The sequence below is a fragment of the Suillus fuscotomentosus genome, assembly GCF_016647785.1.
Source record: "Suillus fuscotomentosus strain FC203 chromosome Unknown F5891scaffold_211, whole genome shotgun sequence".
Taxonomy (NCBI): domain Eukaryota; kingdom Fungi; phylum Basidiomycota; class Agaricomycetes; order Boletales; family Suillaceae; genus Suillus; species Suillus fuscotomentosus.
The window spans coordinates 1-7,033 of record NW_024539723.1 but is presented as its reverse complement, the minus strand read 5'-3'; positions in this window follow the sequence as shown (position 1 = coordinate 7,033).

Genomic DNA, 7,033 nt, shown 5'->3' with positions numbered 1-7,033 from the left:
GGCGAAACATTACTTTGCTCAAACACTTTGGATGGGGACATGATCCTGCAGGTACTGGAGCAACAGAGCAAGGCTCATGTGCTGTCTTGTGTCTGGCTTGTCCTCAGCCTGGTAAGAATCTTCCTGAGAACTGGGAGAGTGCCCCGTCAGAAACTCGGTATGGGCTTCAACCTGTATTGTTAGAATCGCGCTGATCAACGTTATCCAGCTGGTTATATGCCTTGTTTCTCGCGATTAATGCCAACTTCCGTCTGGCATGCAAGAATGTTTCTTCAGATCAAATGGACCCTGGGCTCAACTGTGGCTGGGCATACTTCATGAAGGAACAACAATACAAGACATTTCTTACTGATGTCGGGAGATGTCCGCAGGAGGTGAAGTCATTCAATTTAAACGAGAATCCTGTCTGACAGCAACTTAGAAAAGCACATGCGCAAGCCATAACGCAGTCAACTTAGTGGAAATGAAAAACTCTCGGGGCCTGGCAGCCACTGGAGCAGGAACCGTTGACTGCTCGCGACACAATTTCAAATGGCCCTGTGGTGTTGGTGACTTGCAAAAAGGCAAAAAGTATGTAGTTGATGACATGCCTGATTTAACTCTGTTACTGATGCTTGCTTTTTTATAGGTACGTGAACATGGATTATCTCTTCTTTTCGACCATGCAACACACGGGGGATATTGCGGTCCTGAACATATCTTATGACATCACTTGTCAATGGAGTATGAATTTGTGGCAGCGCATGCATCAATACCCATCTACGATACATCTCTGCCACCACGATAACAAGACCATCATGTTACGCACTCAAATAGATCTGTTATGCGGAGCCCTAAGAGGGGCGTCGTCCGCTAACGTTCGTGACGTAACTGGAAGGGTCCGGTGTAGCGACTGAGACTGGCGACGTCGAGTCGGCAGATATCAGAGACGCGTGTGTCACGTGACTTCTAAGACGGATGTCTTCAAAGTCACTGACGTTCTCAAAGTAAGGACAGTCTTGTCCGAACGATGAGGTGGTCGATCGAGGTAGACTTAGGCGCGATGAGCACCTAAGAAAAGATACTAGAGACTGAAGCTGAGGGGGCTTCAGAGGGAAGTATGTTCGAGGGAAGATTGAGTAAATTCAAGTTAGGGAATCTAGTACAGAGTGACCGACTACTTATACTAAGTGGAAAGGGTTAAGGGCAAGGCTACCGTACTGTAGGTAAGGGCAAAGGGGAAACGGAAAGGGTATAGGTACGCTGGTAGCAGAGCCTGATTAGTGATGTAAGGTCGAATACGGAATGAGACCGAGAAACGTTGGAATGAACCAACGGTAAATGATACAATGTGCATCATGCACGAGTCAAAGGAAAGATAAGACAAGATAAGGAAAGCCACATTGGTGGCACGAGTCAGAACGAGTCATAGCCCGAAGGCACGTGCGCACGTTGGTGCGATAGGAGGGGGATGAGGGACGGGAACGGTCCTGAGGATCCGGTCAACGGATAGTCGGTAGAGAAGTACGAGCCGAAGGCATACGAGGGCGAGGACGAAGGGGAAAAATGATAGGGGGGCCATGTAGCTGATGTTACTTGTAACACATCACATTTCTTGTGCCGAAATTCCATCTTCCTGTGCACATTGAAATTTGCCAGATTACTTACTCTCACAACCTCCTCAAAGGCATGGGGCGGACAGATGGAGAGGCACCTGATCATGGCTGGGCCAACATCAATCCAGTCGCTACGAGCACTCGCGAGATGGGCCCAGGATCACGCCGCGATACTCTGGACAACCATCATCAGAAAATCGGCGAGGGGATGGTTTTCCTAGTTGTATTTGGTAATATCAGATCAGAAATTCATGAGATTACATGCAAAAACAAAGGTAGATAAAGTAATATACAAGAAAAACAAACTGAAATTCAAGGATAAAATATGACAAGAAACCTACAATTCAGATGAAAATAGGTCTTGATCACGCAAGTGCACCAGCATTTCTCGACCGAATGGTAACCAATGGCATCACATTGTAATCCAGCGCATCACAATGCTCGGCCTGAAAGGAAGCTTATGTAAGTGAGCCATCTGAAATTTTTTCGTCAAGTTCAACTTTCTACCGCTACTTCCCATTCAACCACTACCACCGCTATTATTATTATTTTGCCCTCCTCACTCAAGGTCACTCCGTAGTTCTTCGTCATGGTCCTAACTCCCCTTCAATGGTTGGCCCCCAATGGTACCTCCTCAATCCTGGTCCTTCCTCGTGATCTCGGTCCTTCCTGGTGGTCGTGGTCCTTCGTCATGGTCATGGTCCTTTCTCGCGGTCCTGGTCCTTTCTCGCGGCCCTGGTCCTTCCTCACGGTCTTGGTTCTTCCTCGCGGTCCTGGTATTTCCTCGCGGTCCTGGTCCTTCTTCATGGTTGTGGCCCTTCATGGATCTGGATCTGGACCCTACTTCCTCGTCTATACTCTTTTCTTATCTTGTTGCTTCCATTTGTTGTAGAATTACCTATGTATATTTGCTACTTTGTTTTTATCAAAAATTTCAAAAAACCAGACCAACAAATGAGTGAAAAAATTGTGTGCAGCCCAGGCCATTAGCGAAGTATGTAACAGCTGATAGCACTGACAAGTGATTGCAAACATTTGCCGGTTTGGTGATAAATGGCAAGTAATTGCAAGTAGTCTGTCATAATTGTACTGTTGGCAGTGTTCATCCAACTTAGTCCGGGTATATAAAGCTTTATCTTTTGAACTGCAATTTTGATGGATATTATACAAATGTCAGGCCAGGTAAAGCTTTACAAAACTTTATCATTTTTGTGTTGGTTACCTGATGATTTTGGTGATTTTAATTGGAAGAAGGTCACTAATATGGGTAAGTCATTCAATATGTCTTCGTTTAACTACATCTGACTCATTATTTAGGTGTCAGTCTATCACGAAAGCTTAAAGCTGCTGTTCCTGAATGCGACCAGCATGTATGCGATTTCGAAGACTTCAACAATGCACTTGAACACGAGAGACCCGAACAGGTGGTGGAATGGAGGTTGGCAGTGGAACGATGGGAATCAGATTCATCCTTTTGCGCTTACAGGCAAACATATGTTACTAGGTTGTTCAAGGAATGCGAAACACTCACTTTCTTCTAGCACTAACACAAGCAGCTGTACAATTCAGTCTCTCTCAGCAAGAAGCTGACAACCTCGAGCATGGTATGGATGACTCGCTGCATGAGGAAGTCTCACACAGCGTGTTAATCTCATCAGGAATGGAGATCGAGGACCAGCAGTAAGTTTCACTTGTCAAAGTTTTATATATATGTTGAGGCTATTTTGCAGGTGTCAGCTTGCAAGAGATATTGAGCTTCTGGGAGGGCATCCAACTGACTTACAGCGCACGAAGCTTCAAGAACGGGGCAACATTTTACAACACAAAATAGAACAATGGAGCAAGGTCCAACTTTTGTACATGCCGGTCGTTGCTTGCCTTCGCGCATTGGATATGCCAACAAGCAGGACCCATTCGACTGAAGAGAAGGCTCACGAGATTGAACTGTGGCTTCCCTCCAAGATCTATGGAGATGCAACAGACCCAGTGAGCTAACACACGCGCGTCAGCCATCATTGACAAGGTCAAGTCGAATGTGTCCGTTGCTGCTGCAAGGTATCGCAGAGCATGGTCTGCACTCAAACGTCTCTCCCCTGCTCTGTCTCGCACTACATGGAAGGAGGAGTTCCCGAAATTGGAGAATGACAACATCCACGAGATGTCTCAAGGCAAGCCAGGCCAATCGTCTGGCAACCGTACATTGTCCTGGATATGGAAGGCATGCGGCATAGCTAGTGACGCTCCTGAAGGGGAGACGGTGCTCAACGAATGTAGGTCATGTTTTCTTTTATTATTTTGCAATTGCTGATACCTAGATATTACTAGCATTAAGAATTGAATGGTGCAAGTCTCGCGCACGAGCCATGTGTTGGGTCGAGGAGGTGCAACTTCTTCAAGAGGAGATGAGGCGTGTCGCGGCATATCTCTTGTGGCATGCTACATGGTGGGATGCACAAGCAGATCATCGCACAGGGCTCACGCTTGCAGAGGTTGAAGGTATCAGAGGATATGCAAAGTGTCAGGCAGCCGTGTGGCAGGATCTCCATGATACATTCCTTTCAAAGTGGGGTGCCGTGAATGGCACTTTTTAATTTAAACTGTGATCTATTTACAATGTTCTGACGAAGCAATCAAATTCATTGGTGATGCACTCCAGTCCTAAAAATACTAACATTTCCAATGTGGTCCTGAAATACTAACATTTCCAGTAACATCGAGATCACAAGAGAGATCCCGATCTTTGGAACCATTGAGGCATTGTGCCTGGTATCATTCGAGTGACATGTGTGATGTGCTGTTGAGGACATTAAGCTTCATGAAGCTTCATGTTGGTAGCTCAGAAACAAACTTACAAAATGTACTGTGTATTATTGGACATAGTTAAGTATCACCCTGCCATGAACAGGTGCTGAACGCTGGACCGAACATAGTCAAACACGTTTGGGATGTTCAGTTCACATTCAGTTTGGCATTTGGATGCTGAACGTCTCCGACTCAATGCATGTGAAAGAGACTTGGGATTGCAGCAATATCAAAACAACATGTACTCTACATGTCAGTAGCACCTACACTAGCATCAGGCTCGACATGTGCTGTTGCATCAGTTGCAGCCTGTAGATGCCCATTACGGTAGGCACTCTTCAACAATTGCAGTGCCTCGAAGACCTGAGGTGTAAGCCGGTTGCGTCGACTATCATCTGTCATGCCACCACTTGAGAAGGCCTGTTCTGATGGCATTGAAGAGCCTTGAATAGCAAGGTAATCTCTTGCCATGCGTGAAAGGGTGGGGTACATGGTGGAATGATGCTAGAGCAAGCACATCAACAAAGGCCGGTCAATACAATATAGAGTACTTACCCCCCACCAGCAAACCACATCAGCCACCTCCTCCAATGGGCTAGTTAAGTATAGGGTGAATTCATGACGTGGATCGGCGATGCTTTTTTCAGACGATTGGCGAGCTAGAATCGCCGATCACATCCACGAGTGCCCATATTGTGTGGGTGGTTGACTGGATGCTGATGGAATGGGTTCGGATGGTGAGGGCTGAGGTGTAATCGGTGCGTGATAGTAGTTGAACTGTTGAACAGTTAGTAACAATGTTTGACTGTGATGGTAGCCTGACTTACTGCAGCTTCAAGCTTTTTCTTCCCTTCATCAAAGGTGTCTGCATCCCATTGTGCTCGTGCATACTCGAGTTTGTAGTTAGGATCTAGAGCTGTTCAGTGCATGTATCAGTTGATGATAGAATTATTGAATATATGGAGATGCACCCAAGCAAATAAAGTACACGTCCGTCTCGTCCATTTTCCGGCTCCACTTCCCCAAATTCTCAAGGCCAGCTTGTAATGCATCAGCAATGCTGGAGAACTTCTCGTCATCTGCCATATTTTGCCAGCTTTGCTGCAAGAACTCCAACACTGGAATTGCTCGCCAGACTGTTGGATTCTTTGCACTAGAAAAACTTTGAGTAGTGTTGGCAGGCTCCTGTAAGACAGTGCAACAGTTAGATATAGAAGACTCGAAGATAAGTTAACACTGCACCTGAAGGATTTCTCAGAGAAGCGAAAGCTGGACCCAATCACTTTGACTTAACTTGAAGTCAGCATACTGCTTCTTTCGCAAGTTCGGCACATCATCGCTGTCATCAGCAAGATGTATGAAGCGGTTGACACCCTGCAAATGATTAGTATGATATTGGTTATTGAAAAAAAAAGTGCACCTTCTGCAACAGAAGAAGGTGAGTGAGGCATGTGAAGAGTGAGGCCCACTGAGTCCGGACCCACTGTAGAAGCTCAAGGACAGGCACATTGACCTCAGCGCATGATTGGCAGAAAAATGCACGAGCTTGAGGTGACTTTCAGATCTAGTCAAATAATATTAGTGATTCACTTCAACAATGAGTAGCATCACACACCTGCACAATGAGCGCAAGAGCCTTCCCGAGTGCATCAGATGTGTCAGAATTGTCATCATTGTCATTGTTGTCGTTGCCAGCACCAAGTTTTGAGCTGCTCATAGGTCCAATTGCCTGTGAAAAATGACCTGCAGCCACATTGATCGCATGCTCCATACACCTAACTCTATGCTGATGATGGTCTTTGATCCTGGCTTCAGGAACCACTTCGGCAAATGTCTTGATGGCTGAATCGTTGTTCGTCGCATTGTCAGCTGTAAACCACCTGATCTATGTGATTTTGCATTAGTTCAATCATGATACAACCAATAAAGTACGTTACCTTCTTTTGCAACCCAAAACAGTCCACAATTCGAACAAGAATGTTGCCAATGTTCTCTCCTGAGTGATTCCCTTCAATGGAAGTGAAAGCGAGCTGATCGCACTTAAGTTCCCACTCATGTGGGGTGTCCGTGGGTGCGTCAATGTAGTGACCTGTGACTGACAAGTATGGATTGCTGCTGTCTGAAGTCCAAGAATCAAATGTGAAGGACACTCACACAGGAATGTCCTTAAGATGCTCGCGGATCCAGGACTCAACCATTTGAGCACAGCAAACAATCTCTTCCCATATCTTATGACATTGAGGGATATCTTTGTCAGAAAGGCCAGGGCGAGTGTATGTGAGAAGTTGCCGAAAAGCGCCTTTGTCGACGAGTTGAAATGCTTTGTCTTCAGCAACAATCAGTTTGACTATGTAGTCCAGCAATCCAGCAGTGGTAAATGCTGGTGCTCGATGCTCTCTTACAACTGCGCTGTCCAATGTCTTCTGATTAGAGCTGTTAAAAAAAGTTTTGTTAGAATCTTAGATTGAGTAGTGGGACACAATGAATTGCATACAGTACATCATCTGCAGGTAATGCACGCATATGTGGCTGGATTCCGCACTTGCGGCATCAATCTTTGTAGAGCTTTGTGTGGTCCTTATGCCTGAGATACATGAGGTAGGGTACATCAGTAGCAAATTGAAAGCTTACCTCTG